Below are 22,145 nucleotides of genomic sequence, written 5' to 3'. Positions count from 1 at the left end.
AACAAATACATAAAAGGTTCAGTTAAAAATGAAAAGAAGGTTCAGTTAAAGAACCCCAAAAACATTTACAACAGTTATGGGCCACCCAGAGTGTCTTGGGCACAGGCCTCTGCCAATGGCTGGGTCATGGGGCCACACCTACTATGCATGACCATATTGGCTTGACCATCTGGCAAAAGGTTAGGAACATAAGCGTATAAGAAAATATTCATGAAGGTATCAAACAACTGAAATTCATCCGTTCTTAATGATGCCACATACAATAATTCCTGCCACCTCCTTTGCTCTGTTTTTCATTGATGAAATCACTTATGACAAAAAACAATAAATGTATCTACTGTCATCATTGCACTAAAAAACTAAATTATTGAAGCTGGGTCCAAGCAGGGGTGGCATGGTGAGCAAAAGAATGATGAATTAAACCCAGAACTGTGACTGGGGGAGAGTGTTTGAAAAATGTCAACACTTTGTCCATCATCTTTTTGTGTTGCTAAAGTTGCCCTAAGTGGGAAGGGTATGCCCAGACCTGGGCCTATTGCTCACTGTGCCGCTAGAATCAAACTAGTCTGGCTGATGAAGGGTGATAGTCTAAAATCTGTCCCAGGATGCTCGTTTCCAGTCCAGGGAGGACCTGGCCTGGCAGTTTGGGCTGGACTGCTCTCATGAGGAACAGGGTTAAGACTGACTTGCATGTAGTTGGGTCTAAACTGGGGTGGCATGTCGAGCAACAGAATGATGGATTAAACCCAGATCTGTGATTGAGGGTGAGTGTTTGAAAAGTTTCAACACTCTGTCCATCATCCTTTTGTGTTAGTAAAATTATCCCATGTGGGAAGGGTATGCCCAAACATGGGTCCCTTGCTCACTGTGCCACTGGATTTAAAGTAGCCTGGCTGATGAAAGGTGATACCTTGAAACTGGTCAAAGGATGTTTATTTCTGGTTCAGAGCAGACCTGGCCTGGCAGTTCGGGCTGGACTGTTCTCATGGAGAACAGGGTGGAGACTGATTTGCATATGGTTGGGTCCAAACTGGGGGCGGCATGGTAAGCAAAAGAACGATGAATGAAGCCCAAATCCATGACTGGGGGTGAGTGTTTGAAAAGTTCCAACACTCTGTCCATCATCCTTTTGTGTTGCTAAAGCTGCCCTCAGTGGGAAGGGTGTGCCCAGACGTGGGTCCCTTGCTCACTGTGCCACTGGCATTAAGTTATCCTAGCTGGCAAAGGGTGATATTGTGAAACTGGTTTTAGGATGCTTGTTTCCTGTTTTGTGAGGATTTGGCCTTGCACTCTGAGCTGGACTGTTCCTATGGGGGACAGGATCAAGAATGATTTGCATTTGGTTGGGTCCAAACTGATGAGGCAATGTGAGCAAAAGAAAGATGAATTAAATCAAGATCTGTGACTGGGGTGAGTGTTTGAAAAGTTTCAACACTCCATCCATCATCTTTTTGTGTTGCTAAAGTTGCCCTAAGTGTGAAGGGTATGCCCAGATGTGGGTCCCTTGCTCACTGTGCCACTGGATTTAAACTAGCCTGACTGCTGAAGGATGATATCCTGAAACTGGTCCCAGGATGCTTGTTTTTGGTCTAGGGAGGACCTGGCCTGACAGTTCTGGCTGGACTGTTCCCATGGGGAACAGGGTCAAGATTGATTTGCATATGGCTGTGTCCAAACTGGGGTGGCATGGTAAGCAAAAGAACAATCGATTAAGCCCAGATCTGTGACTGGGGGTGAGTGTTTGAAAAGTTTCAACACTCTGTCCATCATCCTTTTGTTTTATCAAAGTTGTCCTAAGTGGGAAGGGTATGCCCAGATGTGGGTCCCTTGCTCACTGTATCACTGGATTTAAACTAGCCTGGCTGATGAAGGTTGATACCCTGAAACTGGTCTCAAGATGCTTGTTTCTGGTCTAGGGACGACTGTTCCCATTGGGAACAGAATCACGACTGGTTTGCATGTGGTTGGATCAAAACTGGGGTGGCATGGTGAGCAAAAGAACAAGAGATTACGCCAAGATCTGTGACTGGGGGTGAGTGTTTGAAAGGTTTCAGCACTCTGTCTGTCATCCCTTTGTGTTGCTACAGTTTGTGTGATTCACCATGATTTTTCTTCCATATGTCACTCAAACCGACAATCACTCTATTAAAATTCCAAACTTTTCCATCCCTCAATATCATTAATTACACAAAACTTGCAACAAGTTCCTTACGTTCATAGAAATGAGATTCTCCTTTAGGTAGAAAGTCAGGCTTCTTTATTTGGACCGAATCACCCACTTTTATATTCACTGGCTTAGATCCTCCTTTCTTGTCATGGTATCCCTTACTCTTTTCATAACCAAGCAGCATATTCTCTCATACCTTTTCCACCAACCAACTTTCCAAACCAATAGAGAATAACCATCCAGAAGTAAATTTATTTCTGGGATTCCTACTCCTCATTATGACAAATGGTGATACTTCTGTAGCCTCGTTATTGGTGACCGTGGAAGCTCAAACCATTTTATCCAACTGAATAATCTAATCCTCATTGCTTGCCATAGCCAAATATAGTACACCTTTGATTACAGGGCTAAACCATTCCACTATTCTGTTCCCTGCAAGATTGCATAATGAGATGGTTTTATGCTTCACTCCAATGCGTTCAAAATACAAATTAGCTTTGTGGGAACAACATTGTACCCCATTGTCACTCACAATATTAGCTAGAATACCTTCTGAGATGAAAGCTTGATCTAAAGTTCCAGTAAAACACCAGTATCTGCCTTACCCACTATCTTTACTGTGGGCCATTGGTAAAACACCACTGACACTAAGCTAAATGACATGCGCTTAAATTGAAATCATCTAATGGTGTGACAAATGATGTAAGTTTCCTGAAATCCTGGGTAAGAGAAATTTGATGGTGTGCTGATGACAAATCGATAGTGGTAATCCACTTAGCCCCTCTGACACACAATATCATTTAATTGATTTTTGACATGGGAAACTGATCCACCAATATTTGTAGTTGAGATGGCATAAATCAACACACAACCTAATTTTTCCCTTGCTCCATCTGGGCACAACCAAAGGAGATATCTAATCAGACGCCTCAATTGGTTCTATGAATTCTGAAGAGACTAAGGTGGTCATTCCAACCTCGGCGGTAAAAGGTGCTTACCGCCGTTCAGAAGACCGCCATAACACCGCCGTGGCCGCGGTAAACCGCCACGGTCATTCTGACCCACAACAGGCAAACCACCAAAATACAGACATCCACAAAAGTCCGCCACACCAAAGGGCAGCGGGAAACTGGCGATGACCAAACCTCCACCGTCACGCCAACAGAAATACGCCCACACTATCACGACACACGAATCCACGCGGCAGTCTTTCAACCGCGGTATTCCATTGGCGGTACACACTGCCGCGCTCAAAATACACACACACTTACAAAACACAACCACATTGGACAATTCAAAATACACACACCTGAGACACATACACACACCACTCCCACACACCCAATACAATATAAAACACACACCCACATCACCCACAAACCTTCACTCCTAGAGATTCGTGAACACGCACCGAGAAAATACATCCAAGCACCCAGACGCCCAATTCACTGTCACCCAGCAATATTTGCACGCACTTCACACAACACAACAATACACATCACCACACTTAGCACCACACAATCCACCCTACACATCACCCACACCACCCCATGGCACCGCAAAGACACCCCATGTTCTCTGATGATGAACTCAGGGTCATGGTGGAGGAAATAGTACGAGTAGAGCCACAGCTGTTCGGGGCACAGGTGCTGCACACCACCATTGCCAGGAAGATGGAGCTATGGAGCAGAATAGTGGACAGGGTCAACGCTGTGGGACAGCACCCAAGAAATAGGGACGACATCAGGAAGCGGTGGAACGACCTACGGGCGAAGGTGCGTTCCATGGTATCCAGGCACAACATCGCAGTGCAGAAGACTGACGGCGGACCCACACCTCCTCCCCCAGAATTTACAACATGGCAGGAGCAAGTCTTGAACATCCTGCATCCTGAGGGCCTCACAGGAGTAGGCGGAGGAATGGACTCTGGTAAGGCAAATCTTAACTACTTCTTCCCCCCACCCCACCTGCATGCCAACTCATACCCCCACCCTCACCCTCACCGCCATCACATCCTACTCCTTGCAAGTGTCTCACCATCACAACCCACCCATCCCAACAACTAGCCCTGCATGCGTCCACAAAGCATGGACACCCATCACCTAAGCATGCCCACTGCACATACACATACAAACCCCCCCCCCAACCACCGTCACAACAGCCCCCACAAAGGAATGCCAGCACTGGGGTACACGGGCACCCAACCATTGCACGCTATGACACACACAGAAGCAATAACCATGCTTTTATACCCCTGCAGGACCCGAATGCCACGTCACCGCGCAGGAGGGTCCACAAATGTCCCCTCCACCCCCAGAAGAGGCCCACAGTGAGGACAGCAGCTCTGTCTCCCTGGATCTACATGACCAGCCCGGTCCATCGGGGACCTCGGGACAGTCGGTTCCCCTCACACAGCCACAGGCCACAGTAGAACTTCCCCCCTCTGGGAACACCAGCACAGCACCCACCCAGCGGGCCCATACCTCTGTCCCCAGGACATGTCAATCAGCGGTGTGTCCATCACTACAGGGAACCCAGGCTAACCCACCACCCCAACAACAACAGGGACCTGGGGTCAGTGGTAGTGGGCACACGGTCCAGGGGACAGAGGCCCAGGGAAACAGGGGAACTGGGAGGGCTGCTGTGCAACAGGGGGGGGAAAGGCCCAGGGCACCCACTCTCCACGAGGCCCTCTCCTCCATCATGGGAGCATACCACCGCTCCCAGGAGACGATGGCGACGGTCCTGGCTAGGTTTCAGGAGATCCAGCTTCTGCAGGAACAACAGTATATGGGGTTCAGGGAGGAACTAAGAAACATCAGTTCCGCCATGGGTACCATCGTAGTGGCCCTGAATGAGGTAGTCACGACATTGCAGAACACTGTGGCACATCAAAGGGCCCCTGACACTAGCATGCACCAAGAACTGCCTACCACCTCCGCCGACGCTAGTGGACAGGAGGCCCCGACACAAGACCAACAGGCCACCAGAACCCCACCCCCTGCAGAAGGAGAACCACCCCGCAAGCGGGCCCTGAGATCCAGGAAGAAGACAGAGTAAGATGTCAAGACCCCCGCCAGCAAAGGATACCGCCCTGATTGTCAACCCACTGTCCCACATTGTCACCCTGTCCAACCTTAAACTGCCCCTACTCCACTTCCCACAGGCATTTGGACAATGCACCTGTGAAACTGATAGTCTGGACTCTGCCATGGACAATCCTCCACCATCACCCCTCACCGATTTGCAACCACCCATCCAATTTAGAGCACTTGAATAAAAACACTTATTGCACAAAACAATCTAGAGTCTGGCTGTGATTTAGAACAAATGTATTAGACATGACCGTGCCAAAATGTTCATTCACATTGTGATGGTAACAAACCGCTGTCACACAGCTGTAGTCCATGGGGAAACAAAGCAGATGTCACGCAGTGAGGCCCACAGCTCTGAAAACGGAAGGGAAAGTCACAACACAGTTACCATACACTGGGGGAAAAAGTCAGAGAGTAGAGAGGTAGGAGTCATTAAGTAAATGTAATATGCCGGTGTCTACTCTTACCTGTGTGTCACTGAAAATACTGCTGTATTACTGTGTCCCTGTTCTCTATGTCGTCCTCTTCGGCTTCCTCCTCTTCACTCTCCACAGGCTCCACAGCTGCTACAACACCACCATCTGGACCATCCTCCTGCAGAAAAGGCACCTGGCGGCGCAAAGCCAGGTTGTGAAGCATACAGCAGGCCACGATGATCTGGCACACCTTCTTTGGTGAGTACATTAGGGATCCACCTGTCATATCGAGGCACCTGAACCTGGCCTTCAGGAGGCCAAAGGTTTGCTCTATCACCCTCCTAGTCCGCCCATGGGCCTCATTGTACCGTTCCTCTGCCCTTGTCCTGGGATTCCTCACTGGGGTCAGTAGCCAGGACAGGTTGGGGTAACCAGAGTGCCCTAATAGCCACACCCGGTGCCTCTGGAGTTGACCCATCACATACGGGATGCTGCTATTCCGCAGAATGTAGGCGTCATGCACTGACCCAGGGAACTTGCCATTAACATGGGAGATGTACTAGTCAGCCAAACACACCATCTGTACATTCATGGAATGATAACTCTTCCTGTTCCTGTACACCTGTTCACTCCTGCTGGGGGGGACCAAAGCAACATGTGTCCCATCAATGGCACCTATGATGTTGGGGATATGTCCAAGGGCATAGAAATCACCCTTCACTGTAGGCAAATCCCCCACCTCAGGGAAAACGGTGTAGCTCCGCATGTGTTTCAGCAGGGCAGACAACACTCTGGACAACACCTTGGAAAACATAGGCTGGGACATCCCTGATGATATGGCCACTGTTGTTTGAAATGACCCACGTGCTAAGAAATGGAGTACTGACAGCACCTGCACTAGAGGGGGGATCCCTGTGGGTTGGCGGATGGGTGACATCAGGTCTGGCTCCAGCTGGGCTTACAGTTCATGAATAGTGGCTCGGTCAAGCCTGTATGTCAGTATGACATGTCGTTCCTCCATTGTCGACAGGTCCACCAGCGGTCTGTACACGGGAAGTTTCCTCCATCTCCTCGCATGTCCCAGCGGACGGTGCCTAGGAAGGACAACAGCGAGCACAGAGTCAAGCAACCCACAGGTACGTAACCACAGCTTGCACATAGCACGATTCCCAATGCATTGAATGGCTTGTATGAGTGTTGGTGCATGGCCTAGGTATGTGTGACGCAGTTGGTAATTAGGCCATGTGGGCCCTTGAAATGGCGGCTGCCTGACCTGTGAAGTGCGACAGTGGGATGTGAGGTCAATGCACTGGCGTGGCACACCGCGGCAGTAGGCGGTCGAAGACCGTGGCGCTAAGCCGCATTGGTTAACATTGAACCCTATGGGTTTCAGGAGCCAATGACGATGTGCACCGGCAGTCGCGGTACGCACCGCCGCGGTACACACCGCCGCGTGCGTGACCGCCATTTTCTATCAGCTTAATCACTCGATACCTGATCTTCGACAGGAGAGGACCTACACTGCAAGTGCTGCTGTGACCTCGGTCTGGAAGAGACAATGGCTCATGCGACTGGGGAAAGGGCCCCTGCCTTCACTGCGGAGGATTTGGAGAAACTTGTGGATGGGGTCCTCCCCCAGTATGCGCTACTCTACGGTCCTCCAGACCAACAGGTAAGTACACTGGGACCATGCTTAGTGGGCAATGCCTTGGTTGAGTCGGGTGGATGAAAGTGGTGGGGAGGGGAGCGATTGAGGCATGCATCAAACGACAGATGAGAGCATGTGCCACATGGCAAGGGTGGGGATGGGGGGCCACTCACATCGAGCATGCAGAAGGTGATGACAATTTTTCTCTCCCTGTACATGTCACATAGGTCAGCGCCCACCAGAAAGTCGCGATTTGGCGTGCCATCGCCAAGGACGTCCGGACCCTGGGGGTCCACAACAGACGGGGCACCCACTGCCGGAAGAGGTGGGAGGACATCCGACGCGGGAGCAGGAAGACGGCGGAGGCTCTGCTGGGGATGGCCTCCCAACATAGAAGGGGTGCCAGTCGTCAATTGACCCCCCCTGATGTCCCGGATCCTGGCGGTGGCCTACCCCGATTTGGATGGGCGCATGAGGACATCACTGCAGACACAAGGGGGTGAGTACATTCTCATTCTGCTGACTTTGCACGCAGTGGAGGTGTCTGGGTGGGGGAGGAGGGCTGTGGGTATCCCTAGGCCAGGGCAATTTCTGTAAGCTAGGCCCCTCCGTAAGGCATGGCCCTGTGCCCCCGCCCCCCACCTCTGTAGGGTGCCAAGTACAGGTATCCATGGCCCTGTGTCATCTATGTGTGCAGTTGTCGTCCATAGGCTTGTAGGCCATGTCCCACGGATTGCGTAGTGGACCCCAAGTGCGCGGCGTAGTGCAGGGGGCTTCTGTGTCTGTCTTGTCCGCCAACGGTAGCGGTAATCCATGCACTCAACATGTCTTTATTTCTCCTCCCCCCCTTTTTTGTGGTCTTCCTGTTCATGTGTGCATTAGCATCATCAGGCGGAGGAGAAGTGGCATCGGAGCACGAGGGAGCTGCATCTCACATGGCCATGGCGGGCCATGCAACCGACTCAGATTTCACCAGTGAGACGGAGGGCGAGGGGAGCTCCACAACGGGGACTCGTGCTGATGTCAGTGACAGCGACTCGTCCTCTGAAGGGAGCTCCCTTGTGGTGGCGGCAACATCCGTGCCCCCCGCAACAACAGGTACAGCCGCCACTCAGCGCACCAGCACCGCCCTCCCAGCAGCCCCTCAGCGTTTGCCCCGTGCCCGCTCACCCAGGAAGGTGGGCATCTCCTTCGCCCCAGGCACCTCAGCCCCTGCCCCTGTCACCCCTGCTGCCCTCAGTGAGGAGGCCATTGACCTCCTAAAGACCATCATTGTTGGGCAGTCTACCCTTTTGAATGCCATCCAGGGTGTACAAAGAGAGGTGCACCAGAGTAATGCATACCTGGAGGGCATTCATTCGGGTCAGGCTGCCCATCAGCGATCGTTCAACGCTCTGAGCTCAGCACTGACCGCAGCAATTGTCCCTGTCTCTAGCCTCCCCCCTCCAACTTCCTCCACCCAGACCCAATCCCCTGTACCTCTGCCTATCCCAGACACACCTACAGACAAGCCTGCACACACCTCAACACCCAAGGGAAGCTCATCCAGACATAAGCACCACACATCACACAAGCATTCACACAAGCAACATCCACATGCAGACATACCAACAGCCACTGCCTCCACTGTGTCCCCCTCCTCCTCGTCTCCCTCCTCCCTCCCTGTGACGTCTCCACTCACACTTGCATGCACAACATCTTCAGCCACTGGTCCATCACCAGCACACCCACCAGAACACCCCGCACACGTGCAGTCACCACCCCCACTACCATTTACACATCCCCTGTGTCCTCTCCAAGTGTGTCTGTCACCCCCTCCTCCAAACTACACAAACGCAGGCAGCCACCCACCCAACAGCCATCCACCTCACGACAGCCTCCAGCCCAAGCACCTGCACCCAAAGACACCAGACTTCACACTCCTACAACCACATCCTCTTCCTCCACTCCCATACCCACTACACCTAGCCGTCCCTCTCTTTCCAAATTGCTTTTCCTTTCCAAACTTGACCTCTTTCCTACAACTCCCCCACCCCGTCCATCTCATAAGACTCCAATCAGCACCTCAGCCACCACAAAACCGGGACCAGTGAAGACTGTTGTCCATGGACTGTGGAGTCCCCCACCCTCAAGGGCATCCAGTTCAGCTAGGACCCAAGGCACGGCCAGCCCACCACCGGAAAAGCATCCTAAGATTGCCAGTGCCCGGCACGAGCGACCAAAGACCCCAGGGACAAAAATCCCTATATTGGCTCCGGCAGGAAGTCAGATGCCACCTGGCACACCGCCAAAGGTGGGAAAGGGCCACAAGCATGCAGGGAAGGGTGGGAAGGGCAGCACGCCCGACAAGTCCAGCAGCAGGCCAGCTGGCCAGGAGGGCCCCACCAGCCCCATCCCAGGTGTGCAGGAGGACACACACAAGCCCGGTACTGCAGCCCAGGAGGGCCCCGCCAGCCACAGCCCAGCTGCCAAGGAGGGCCCCGCAAGCCACAGCCCAGCTGGGCAATGAAGGACCGCCAGCCACAGCCCAGCTGCCCAGGAGGGCCCTGCCAGCCACAGCCCTGCTGCCCAGGAGGGCCCCTGCCAGCCCAGCTGGGCAATGAAGGACCGCCAGCCACAGCCCAGCTGGGCAATGAAGGACCGCCAACTCAAGCACCGCTGAACATGGCAAGGACCGCTGAACATGGCAAGGACTGCCAAGGCAAGCACCGCTGAACAGGGCAAGGACCGCTGAACAGGGCAAGGACCGCTGAACATGGCAAGGACCACCAAGGCAAGCACCGCTGAACAGGGCAAGGACCGCTGAACATGGCAAGGACTGCCAAGGCAAGCACCGCTGAACAGGGCAAGGACCGCCAAGGCAAGCACCGCTGAACAGGGCAAGTACCGCCAAGGCAAGGACCGCTAAACATGGCAAGGACTGCCAAGGCAAGCACCGCTGAACAGGGCAAGGACCGCTGAACAGGGCAAGTACTGCCAAGGCAAGCACCGCTGAACAGGGCAAGGACCGCTGAACAGGGCAAGGACCGCCAAGGCAAGCACCGCTGAACAGGGCAAGGACCGCCAAGGCAAGCACCGCTGAACAGGACAAGCACCGCTGAACTGGGCCCTTCATCTCAAGCACCGCTGAACTGGGCCCTTCATCTCAAGCACCGCTCCGCTGGGCCCTTCATCTTAAGCACCGCTGAACTGGGCCCTTCATCTCAAGCACCGCTCCACTGGGCCCTTCATCTCAAGCACCGCTCCGCTGGGCCCTTCATCTCAAGCACCGCTCCGCTGGGCACCGCCGTCTCAACAACCGCTGAACTGGGCCCTTCATCTCAAGCACCGCTGAACTGGGCCCTTCATCTCAAGCACCGCTCCACTGGGCCCTTCATCTCAAGCACCGCTGAACTGGGCCCTTCATCTCAAGCACCGCTCCACTGGGCCCTTCATCTCAAGCACCGCTGAACTTGGCCCTTCATCTCAAGCACCGCTCCGCTGGGCACCGCCGTCTCAAGAACCGCTGAACTGGGCCCTTCATCTCAAGCACCGCTCCACTGGGCCCTTCATCTCAAGCACCGCTCCGCTGGGCACCGCCATCTCAAGAACCGCTGAACTGGGCCCTTCATCTCAAGCACCGCTCCACTGGGCCCTTCATCTCAAGCACCGCTGAACTGGGCCCTTCATCTCAAGCACCACTCCGCTGGCACCGCCGTCTCAAGCACCGCTGCACTGGGCCCTTCATCTCAAGCACCACTCCGCTGGGCACCGCCGTCTCAAGCACCGCTGAACTGGGCCCTTCATCTCAAGCACCGCTCCACTGGGCACCGCCGTCTCAAGAACCGCTGAACTGGGCCCTTCATCGCAAGCACCGCTCCACTGGGCCCTTCATCTCAAGCACCGCTGAACTGGGCCCTTCATCTCAAGCACCGCTCCACTGGGCCCTTCATCTCAAGCACCGCTGAATGGGGCCCTTCATCTCAAGCACCGCTCCGCTGGGCACCGCCGTCTCAAGAACCGCTGAACTGGGCCCTTCATCTCAAGCACCGCTCCACTGGGCCCTTCATCTCAAGCACCCCTCCGCTGGGCACCGCCGTCTCAAGAACCGCTGAACTGGGCCCTTCATCTCAAGCACCGCTCCACTGGGCTCTTCATCTCAACCACCGCTGAACTGGGCCTTTCATCTCAAGCACCGCTCCGCTGGGCACCGCCGTCTCAAGCACTGCTGCACTGGGCCCTTCATCTCAAGCACCGCTCCGCTGGGCACCGCCGTCTCAAGAACCGCTGAACTGGGCCCTTCATCTCAAGCACCGCTCCACTGGGCCCTTCATCTCAAGCACCGCTCCGCTGGGCACTGCCGTCTCAAGAACTGCTGAACTGGGCCCTTCATCTCAAGCACCGCTCCACTGGGCCCTTCATCTCAAGCACCGCTGAACTGGGCCCTTCATCTCAAGCACCACTCCGCTGGCACTGCCGTCTCAAGCACCGCTGCACTGGGCCCTTCATCTCAAGCACCACTCCGCTGGGCACTGCCGTCTCAAGAACCGCTGAACTGGGCCCTTCATCTCAAGCACCGCTCCACTGGGCCCTTCATCTCAAGCACCGCTCCGCTGGGCACCGCCGTCTCAAGAACCGCTGAACTGGGCCCTTCATCTTAAGCACCGCTCCACTGGGCCCTTCGTCTCAACCACCGCTGAACTGGGCCCTTCATCTCAAGCACCGCTCCGCTGGGCACCGCCGTCTCAAGCACCGCTGCACTGGGCCCTTCATCTCAAGCACCGCTCCGCTGGGTCCTTCATCTCAAGCACCGCTTCGCTGGGCACCGCCGTCTCAAGAACCGCTGAACTGGGCCCTTCATCTCAAGCACCGCTCCACTGGGCCCTTCATCTCAAGCACCGCTCCGCTGGGCACCGCCGTCTCAAGAACCGCTGAACTGGGCCCTTCATCTCAAGCACCGCTACAATGGGCCCTTCATCTCAAGCACCGCTGAACTGGGCCCTTCATCTCAAGCACCACTCCGCTGGGCACCGCCGTCTCAAGCACCGCTGCACTGGGCCCTTCATCTCAAGCACCGCTCCACTGGGCCCTTCATTTAAACACCGCTTCGCTGGGCACCACCGTCTCAAGAACCGCTGAACTGGGCCCTTCATCTCAAGCACCGCTCCACTGGGCCCTTCATCTCAAGCACCGCTGAACTGGGCCCTTCATCTCAAGCACCGCTCCGCTGGGCACCGCCGTCTCAAGCACCGCTGCACTGGGCCCTTCATCTCAAGCACCGCTCCGCTGGGCACCGCCGTCTCAAGAACCGCTGAACTGGGCCCTTCATCTCAAGCACCGCTCCACTGGGCCCTTCATCTCAAGCACTGCTCCGCTGGGCACCGCCGTCTCAAGAACCGCTGAACTGGGCCCTTCATCTCAAGCACCGCTCCACTGGGCCCTTCATCTCAACCACCGCTGAACTGGGCCCTTCATCTCAAGCACCGCTCCGCTGGGCACCGCCGTCTCAAGCACTGCTGCACTGGGCCCTTCATCTCAAACACCGCTCCTCTGGGCACCGCCGTCTCAAGAACCGCTGAACTGGGCCCTTCATCTCAAGCACCGCTCCACTGGGCCCTTCATCTCAAGCACCGCTCCGCTGGGCACTGCCGTCTCAAGAACTGCTGAACTGGGCCCTTCATCTCAAGCACCGCTCCACTGGGCCCTTCATCTCAAGCACCGCTGAACTGGGCCCTTCATCTCAAGCACCACTCCGCTGGCACTGCCGTCTCAAGCACCGCTGCACTGGGCCCTTCATCTCAAGCACCACTCCGCTGGGCACTGCCGTCTCAAGAACCGCTGAACTGGGCCCTTCATCTCAAGCACCGCTCCACTGGGCCCTTCATCTCAAGCACCGCTCCGCTGGGCACCGCCGTCTCAAGAACCGCTGAACTGGGCCCTTCATCTCAAGCACCGCTCCACTGGGCCCTTCGTCTCAACCACCGCTGAACTGGGCCCTTCATCTCAAGCACCGCTCCGCTGGGCACCGCCGTCTCAAGCACCGCTGCACTGGGCCCTTCATCTCAAGCACCGCTCCGCTGGGCCCTTCATCTCAAGCACCGCTCCGCTGGGCACCGCCGTCTCAAGAACCGCTGAACTGGGCCCTTCATCTCAAGCACCGCTCCACTGGGCCCTTCATCTCAAGCACCGCTCCGCTGGGCACCGCCGTCTCAAGAACCGCTGAACTGGGCCCTTCATCTCAAGCACCGCTACACTGGGCCCTTCATCTCAAGCACCGCTGAACTGGGCCCTTCATCTCAAGCACCACTCCGCTGGGCACCGCCGTCTCAAGCACCGCTGCACTGGGCCCTTCATCTCAAGCACCGCTCCACTGGGCCCTTCATCTAAACACCGCTTCGCTGGGCACCACCGTCTCAAGAACCGCTGAACTGGGCCCTTCATCTCAAGCACCGCTCCACTGGGCCCTTCATCTCAAGCACCGCTGAACTGGGCCCTTCATCTCAAGCACCGCTCCGCTGGGCACCGCCGTCTCAAGCACCGCTGCACTGGGCCCTTCATCTCAAGCACTGCTCCACTGGGCCCTTCATCTCAAGCACCGCTCCGCTGGGCCCTTCATCTCAAGCACCGCTCCGCTGGGCACCGCCGTCTCAAGAACCGCTGAACTGGGCCCTTCATCTCAAGCACCGCTCCACTGGGCCCTTCATCTCAAGCACCGCTGAACTGGGCCCTTCATCTCAAGCACCGCTGAACTGGGCCCTTCATCTCAAGCACCGCTTCGCTGGGCACCGCCGTCTCAAGAACCGCTGCACTGGGCCCTTCATCTCAAGCACCGCTCCACTGGGCCCTTCATCTCAAGCACCGCTGGCCCATTGGCGGAAGGGGCAGGCCCACATCTGTGTCGAGCAGGACTGCACGAAGCACTCTGGGCACTAGTCCCCCTCCAGTACCAGTGGAGACTGTTATCCACTTGAGAGACTGAGGCTTTGCACTCCCCAGGATGGCACAGTGGGCACCCCACCCACTGTAGAGACTTGTGAGACTGTGGCTTTGCACTCCCCAGGATGGCACAGTGGGCAACCCACCCACTGTAGAGACTTGTGAGACTGTGGCTTTGCACTCCCCAGGATGGCACAGTGGGCACCCCACCCACTGTAGAGACTTGTGAGACTGTGGCTTTGCACTCCAAAGGATGGCACAGTGGGCAACCCACCCACTGTAGAGACTTGTGAGACTGTGGCTTTGCACTCCCCAGGATGGCACAGTGGGCACCCCACCCACTGTAGAGACTTGTGAGACTGTGGCTTTGCACTGCCCAGGATGGCACAGTGGGCAACCCACCCACTGTAGAGACTTGTGAGACTGTGGCTTTGCACTCCCCAGGATGGCACAGTGGGCACCCCACCCACTGTAGAGACTTGTGAGACTGTGGCTTTGCACTCCACAGGATGGCACAGTGGGCTCCCCACCCACTGTAGAGACTTGTGAGACTGTGGCTTTGCACTCCCCAGGATGGCACAGTGGGCACCCCACCCACTGCAGAGACTTGTGAGACTGTGGCTTTGCACTCCCCAGGATGGCACAGTGGGCAACCCACCCACTGTAGAGACTTGTGAGACTGTGGCTTTGCACTCCCCAGGATGGCACAGTGGCCATGGAGGCCCCTCGTGGATCTGGCGTCGTGGACTCATCTGGCTGAGGTGCCCCCCCTTCCCTTCCCCCTGAGGTGCCTGTAGTTTTCCTATCTGATGCCCCTGCAGTGTTCTCTCCGTTGGAGGCAGGTATCCTGTGTGGGCTTTGCCCATGTGTTTTGGCCCAGTGGCCCACGAACAATGGCTGATGGACATATCGGACTGGACAATTTATGTATATAAAGTTATAGATGTGTGATATATTTTATACTCAGTCTTACAATATAATTCTATATTTATAATCATTTCCTTTTGCCTTTGCTTTCTTCCGGGGGGTTTGGGGGTGTAACTGTGATGTGTTGCTATGCATTGATGTGTGTGTTGTAGTGGGTGAGGGTGGGTGTGTCGCATATGTGTGTCTCTGTAATTTTTTGCCTCCCCCTCCCCTGTGTCGTAGGTGCAGTACTCACCGTTGTCTTCTGCGCCGGTGTTCGTGCTCTTGGTAGAGGAGCAGGAAGACAATGGCTGGTAGGATGTGTAGTTCGGGTTCCATGCTGTCCAGATTCCTCGTGGGGTGTATGGAGGTGAGCGTTTTCCGTTTGCAATGTCTGTTTCCGCTGTGTTTTTATCGGCGGGGCTACCGCCCCGGAAAAGGTGGCGGATTGGTGGGTTGTGATAGGGTGGGCGGTACATTGTCTCCCGCCTGTCTGTTGGCGGTGACCGCCGCGCTGTTTGTTTGTCCCGCCGTGGTGGGCGGTGTGTTAAAGTGGCGGTCTCTGTTGGCGGTTTCCGCCAGGGTCGGAATTGCATTTTTTTTACCGCCAGCCTGTTGGCGGTTTGGCCGCCGCTTTAACACCGACCGCCAGGGTTGGAATGACCCCCTAAGGGGCTGATTACGAGTTTTGTAGTCCAAGAACCACCATATTGGTGGTGGCGGTCTGCCAATAAAAGACAACCAACGCTCTGCCACCACCGCCAGGCAGCACAGACAGCCGGGGTCTTCTGGAAGCACAAACAGGCCTGCAGAGACCATGTTTCCACCAACCTATTAGGAGGTTGCACACCGCCAATGTGACCATGATCATCCAACCACCTTGTATCAGGAGGTGGAAACAGACAGTATAAAAGGAGACACACCTGCAAACAGCCATACACTTGTAAAGTTGCCATGGAATGTTACTAAATGTCATGTCGTTGCTCCCAGTCACCACAAGACAAAAAAATCAATGCCAACATGGACGACAGTTACCGTAAGTACACACACCCACCTGTATTATTGATACTACAAAAAAAACTGTACCGCTAGCAAACACATCATAGTGGAGGGGGCACCACAGGCAGCAGCTACACCTAACATTTGACACACACACAAACACAGACACAGTCACATACTGCAACACAGACACCCACACATTCACAACACGCACACCTCAGCCAGCACACACACACTGCATGGCAATACTACACATTAAAGCAAGGTCTACACAGCACAGGCTCAGAGACACAGAACATTCACACACACAGCAACAGCAACACAACTACTGCACATATAGAAATACATTCCACACACTCACACCCAAAGCTGGCCAGGGACTGGCCACACATACAACACACATATACATCCATGTGCCATGGCATGCACACAACACCATCATCAAACAACCCTGCTATCGATCCACACATTGCACACATAGCACAATGGAAGCGCAGTGTCATGCACAATACACACAGAGACAAATAGGCAAAAGACACAAAGCGCACCACAACAGCAATACCAGCACAGCTGGGGTGGGAGCATCAGGACCATACATGGAAGGAGGCTGCAAAGGAACACATATCACTTGAACAACACCACAAACAACATGCTCACATGAATTGGCCCCAATTGGATCCCAGGAACAAGCAATACCAATACCAATTGTAATGCACAGTCACACAATGGGGAAGGGCAAGTCAAAGAAGGACACACAACTTGTACTCCACGGTACATACCCCTACACCAACCAGCTGCGAGGGACACACACGTAAATTGACACATACACACCCTAATGCCTAGCAAACTAGCACATCTCAACATACTCCATGTCTGCACTGACAAAACTCAGGAACACACACCACATGTAGACTGTAGCCATATCAGGGGGACAAGCCTACACTCAGCATGCCCAAATCGCACAACACAAAATGAAACACATAACACAACAAACACAACACAATGCCATGACACCAACATTCAATCTACATACACATAACCATCACATAACACACACCCATCCATTGGGGGACAACAGCACTGCACACAAACTCATATAATGCAGAAATCACCACATGAAGCAGCAAGCAGCCCAAACACACACAACCACAGGCACACGACCAATGTCATTCAGGAACAACAGAAAGCTAGGGATGGAAATGCAGGATAAAGGTCTATCCAACAAACCAACAACTGTTTGGCTTTATAATAAATTAATGTTTTGAAACTAAAGTCCAAGGCTATAGGCCAGTCTAAACTTTTTAGGCTAAAAGGCACATTGTGGACCCCAACTTAATTCCTGACTGCCATGTAACCTCCATGGGTAGGGGTATCAAGAGGGTAGGCAGGCAGCTCAGGAATGATTGGGGGGGTGGGAGAGAGGGGGTTTGGACTTGGGAGGGGGGCCTACTGGGGAGGGATTGGCTTATTTTTGGAGGGGGAGGGGCATGGGTGCTTGCAGGAGGGCAGGGGAGGCCTTGGAGGTTGAAGGGATGAACTTTGGGAGGGAAACAATCCTTTTGGGGATGGTACCGGGGTGAACGGGTTATGGTCAAGGCCACAAAGGAAAACTTTCTTAGACACATGGGGAAAGGAATCAGAAGGGGGTTGGGATTTGGAGGTTGAGGGACTGGTTATCTGATGTGTAGGTGTGGATGCCTTGGGTGCGTGTTTGTGGGAAGTGTGCTTGTGTGTGTTGGGTGTCTGTTGGGTAAGTGAGTGAGGGCGTTTATGTGGTTTGGGCTGAGGGGGTGGCGTTGCAGGGGATGCTGTGGTGGGTTGATAGGCGGGTGTCTGTTGGGGTAGTGACTGGAGGTATGGTGTATGTGCTGCATGTAGGGTGCCTTTGGTTGTGGGGTCAGCGGATGTGGTGACTGGGGTGGATGTCTGAGGGTCTGCAGGGGTGGTGTCTGTGAGAAGGATAGGTGTGGTGGCTGTATCAGTTGATGTGGTATCTGTAGGTGTGCCACATGTAATGTATGTGATGGGGAATGTCAGAGCAAGTTGTGACTGTTGATGTGTCTGTGGGTGGATGTTGTTTGTATGTGTACCGGTGTATCTTGTGGTGCTTGTTTTTGTGTGCCACCCTTATCTGTTGAGGTAGATGCATGCAAGTTTGTCTGTGTGCTTTGGGTGGGTCGGGGAAGGGGGGATTTGGACTGTAAAGAGGAAGGGTGAGGGGGGATGGAAGACAAGGGGTGACTGGCTGCTGTCAATGTGGAGGCCAGAGCCTGAAAAGATCTCTGTAGGCCAGCATTGCACCATGAATGCCCTCCAGGAACACATTGCTCTGCTGGACTTGGGTTGCTAGTCCTTGGATGGCATTCACAATAGCGGACTGACCCATAGAGATCGACCTCAGGAGGTCAATAGCCTTCTCACTGAGGGCAGCAGGGGCAACAGGGGCTGGGGCAGAGGTGCCTGTGGCAAAGGGGACACCCACCCTCTTGGGTGAGCGGGCACAACAAACTGGGTGTGGTGCAACAGGGAGGGTGGTGATAGAATGGGCTGTGGTGGACAAGAATGGTACTGGGGAGGTCCCTGAAGGGTCCACCACCACTAGGGTGTGATCACTAGAGAAGGAATCTGAGGATGTAGATACAGATCTTGTCTCCCCTGTGGCACTCCCCTCACCCTACGGGCCACTGGGTACCTCTGTGTCAGTTGTGCCTTGACCTGAGGTCCCGTAGCCAGATGCTTCCCCACTCAGCTCTGCACCTTCGCCTTTGCCTGCTGGTACGGATGCTGCCAAACAAAGTGAAGATGGGTCATAACATGGACATGAAAACACTTCAATCACAACTCTGAGATACACAACATAGCATCATGTCAAGTGGCCTCCACGCATGAAGTGCCAGCAAAGTGGCACTAGCATGTGCCAATACAAAACCATGCATGCCATCTGGAATTACAAAGGTAACACATGAGAAAATCTTGGTCTCAGAGAGCTACACTAGTATTGATGAGATCTAGCTACCACACTAACCATACCACAACTAAGTGACCACTCCACCCCCAAACCTGGGCCACATGCAGCATACCCCAGTGAACCAGAAGTCAACAATTAGATCCCATTGTAAAGTACCCTTCCAATTACACAGACACAAGCCTATGTCCGCAACTACCTTGCACTGATGTAATGTATCAACAATAACCAACGTTGCTAAGGAAATGCATACAGCACTGGTACAAACATGTCATACCTGGATTAGGTGAAATTGAAACATCAATGTCACTATAGACAAATCCCAACAATGTACAGTTCTACAAGTGACACCTGCCCAAAATGAGTGAAAGAGGTAGTAGCAAGGTCACTCAGATGCGCTCCACATGGGATAATGAAAGGAACAACAATTAAGTCAGCTCCTAAACATCATGGAGAAATGCCTCCAGAATATACACAAGAATGGTCCTGTAAGGCCCAAGATAGCCCCCACCAATGTCTCACACCCATTTTAATGTTTACTTCTGAGTGTTTTTGTGATAGACAACTGTACCATGCAGCAAGGATGGACATAGACCTTGCAATCACTAAGAGAAGGACAGAAAAATGTTGTACAATGAGAAGCAACATGACTTCCTACATCTCAGGCATGGCAAGCATGGCATTTGTCTGTGGATGAATCCCTGACCCCAAAAACATGTGATGCAAACATCACTGCAAGTCAATCCATGAAGCATCCCAAAAGTCAGGGCACAATTCCCAATTAACACACAGGTGTTGTGCACCTACAACCAACATTCCACATCAAGGGTATGTATGATCATGAAGTGGATCCACACCCTGGCCCTACCTGTCATGTCCACCATAGCTACTGCAGTTACACATAACTAATGACATACTCTTAGGCATGACTGTATCTGTCTCACAACATATGATGATGATACAGTCCTCTCTGGGGCATCACAGTAAATGGACAACCATTGCAGATGTACCATAACGACAACAGGACCCCATGTACATATATGTGAGAGATTCCAGACATCATCCCATCTGCATGGCTAGCATATGCCTACATCTAATGCATAGATATGTATCCTAGTGACAATGGAGCACATGCAGACACGTAGGCACAAGGGATGTTGGCTACACTGAATACACATCATCCATGACAATGGACATTCCCCACTTACCAAGGGAAAGTAGTTTGCTGCAGCTGCCAAGATACTGTCATGTAAGTCATGTCACATGTATGATGGACAACCATGCATCACAGACTGCTGTGAGGCACCAGCACCCAATATACATTGGAGAAAACTTGCCCATGGGTGGCAGATGTCAACCTACACATATCCCAAGACACATGGTAGAGGACAGTGAGCCCCATTCTACCTACCTTTGTACTGTGACATTTGAGAGGAGTGATCTGTTTGTGGAAACTAGCAGCCACCAGAGTAGCTAAAGCAGAATATTTTCACACTAAACACAGTCATATGTGCTCCATGCTGTGCAATTGGACTGCAGATTCCTCACAGTTTAGTCCTAGGTCCCATCTCCAAAGGGATGAGCACACCAGTTGGAAATACATGGCCCGTTCTACACCAGTTTGATCCCAGATGATCTGTGACACATGACACATCCCACATTGTCAGGGGGAGCAGTCTGTCCCTCACTCTATCACCTGGCAAAAGGTCAAACATGAATTTATCTTGTAATCACTTCCTCGTGGCTGCTGTGCTGTCCTCAAACGCCCATCTAACTCCGGGTTGGCCACTGCCAAAATGCGGGCCATTACGATGGACATGGTCCAACAGGCACCTTGTCCTCATTGGGAGGACAGCCCCAATTGGGCCTCTGGGATCTTCCGGCCCCAACGTCTCAGGTCCACGCACCTCTTCCGACAGTGAGCGCATAACCAGCTGTGGAACCCCAGGGCCTGCTCTTTCTTGGTTAATGGCTCTCCAGATCCCCTTCTTCTGATGTGTGTTGACCTGCATGGATGCAAATGACAAGACAGCATATTATGTCCACAAGTCCCATACAAAATTGCAGAGTCACATACATGTCAGCGCACCAAGCTAATAACATCCTGTCTTGACCATCCTGTTCACCTGTGACACATAGCAGTCATTGGACACAGGGACATGACTATAAACACTCCCCAAGAAGGTGCCCTACCCCCCCCGCCCCCCAGCTCAGGCCATGCACTGACCAGGTAGGCCAACTGGGACTTTTGAAGGGCATGAGTTAGCACATGACATTGACCAGGAACAGAATGGAACACATCACACTAAGTGGCAGGTGACAGGTAAACTACTCAGCAAACAATGCACACAAACATCCACTACCTCTGAATGTCACCCGCTGCATACAGTCCCTACAGGTCAAAACCAGCCTACAGACTGTCGTATTGCTTGTTGAAGTGTATATCTTTGTTTCTGCAGTATTTCTTCTCTCTCTAAATACAAGATATATGTTTCTTTTTTTTTTTTTTACATAAACCTTGGATTTGTTAAGCATTGATTGTTATCTGATCGCATACATTTGCGTTATGTATAAATAATTCTTCTACATCACCTATTATCAGTATTATGCTGTATATATTGTTATCTTTGCTGTCAAACACTCACACCACCCAATTTATAGTGTTGGATTATGTAATACTAAAAGAAACTATGAAATATTAAGTTTTTCCTATCACTGGGTTTCGTTTTCTCCAGCTGTCCCCTATGGGTGATATGTTCTGATGTGATCTGATTTGTGTACTTTTTGCTGCTGAACTCACACCAATGCATACAGTTCACCAACATTTGTCCTGTTCTACAGTTCCTACTAATGTAATAGGACTGCGTATCAGACCTACAGAACTTCAGAATGTGGGGGACTAAGCCCGTCCACACCATCATTAGCTGTTGACCGAATTCCTGGCTAGCTCATAGTAGCTCACCTACAACTCTAACCTCACAGGGGTGGAAGGTGATTGTAGTAACCTAAACATGGCACTCTAACTCCAAAGGAA

The sequence above is a fragment of the Pleurodeles waltl genome, chromosome 11 (genome assembly GCF_031143425.1).
Source record: "Pleurodeles waltl isolate 20211129_DDA chromosome 11, aPleWal1.hap1.20221129, whole genome shotgun sequence".
Lineage (NCBI taxonomy): Eukaryota > Metazoa > Chordata > Amphibia > Caudata > Salamandridae > Pleurodeles > Pleurodeles waltl.
The sequence above is the reverse complement of the archived record's forward strand: the minus strand, read 5'-3'. Positions refer to the sequence as shown.